Below are 1,436 nucleotides of genomic sequence, written 5' to 3' on the forward strand. Positions count from 1 at the left end.
TTCTTGTATCGAGTGACGCCGCACACCGGACATATGGTAGACTCCGCGTGCTCATCCCGATAAATGATGCAATTGTTCATGCACACATGGTATTTCACATGCGGTAAATCCAGAGGACACACGATTTTCTTCGCCTCCTCGAAACTGGTCAGGCACTTGTTCCCCTTGGAAAGACGTTCGTGCCAGAATGACATGTTCTCGTCGAAGCATGTGTCGGTCATTTTGTGTTTTACCTTCATCTCCAGAGCCATGAGCGTTACTTTCAGGCGGGTATCCTTGGGCCTGCATCCTTCATACAATGGAGTAACCGCGTCTATCTCCAGTTGATCCAGCTTGGCTTTCTCTCGGGCGGCAGCTCTTGCGTTATTCGTCTGCTTGAGAAGCAGCTCTTGAATATGAGGGTCCTGCACCCAGCCTCCATCATCGTCTGCTCCGACATCTTCATCTTCATCATCATGCCCTTCGTCTTGATCTTCCTCATCATCATGTATGACATCTTCTACATGATGACTGTGTACAGCATCACCGCCATGATCATGTCCTGGAGATTCTTCGTCTTCTCGCCCGCCCTCGCCGCGGTGGTACTTGTCTTGTTGCCTTGCTCATTTCTTGCCCGGCCCCCATGGACGACTTCATAGTCATCTTCATCACCTTGCCACCGATAGCCATCCATGAAACCACGCAAGAGCAGGTGGTCCCGCACCTGCCCGGAATCCGGGTCCGCAATAAGGCTCTTCAGCTTGCATCTTCGACACGAACATCTTATCTCCGTCTCGTTCTTTTGAAGCATCTCGTCCTTCGTGGAGCTCAAAAACCTATTCACGATGCCTTCGGTCATCGTGCGGACCATGGTCGCCTGCGGGGTAGAGCAAAACGATATTTTAGAACCAAGAAAAATTTTGGCATGACCTTCCCTAAAAATAGGACCAAAAAGAATGCATAGTGCCAAAATTCTGGCCGAAACGGAAATGAATCAACATTCCGGCAAAATATTGGCAACTATCGCATTTCAAATACCGGTACCTGCAAACACAAACATATATGCAACACCACAAACACAAGCAACACCACAAACATACATAGATCTAGCTAGGCCACAAAAAGTGCATGTGCACGTTGTTGGAGCGAGCTAGGGAGAAAAAAAGTAGATCTACATCATGAAGATAGCTTTCCCCTTACTTACCTATCAAAAAAAAGGTAATTTCACCACTTAATTTTGATGAATCTATGATGGAAATGAGGTGAGGAGGAGGAGGCAGCCGAAAGCTTGGAGAAGGAGGTGGAGGGAATGAAGTGGGGAAAGTGAGTGGGTAGGTGAGGGGCTGTCCAAAATATCTTGTTGGGGTCCCAGGTTACTAATGGCGCACCAACAGCAAATGCGCCATTAGTAACCCTGGTTACTAATGGCGCACCTGCAGGTGGTGCGCCATTAGTAG

This window comes from Triticum dicoccoides, chromosome 4A (assembly GCF_002162155.2).
Source record: "Triticum dicoccoides isolate Atlit2015 ecotype Zavitan chromosome 4A, WEW_v2.0, whole genome shotgun sequence".
Taxonomy (NCBI): Eukaryota; Viridiplantae; Streptophyta; class Magnoliopsida; order Poales; family Poaceae; genus Triticum; species Triticum dicoccoides.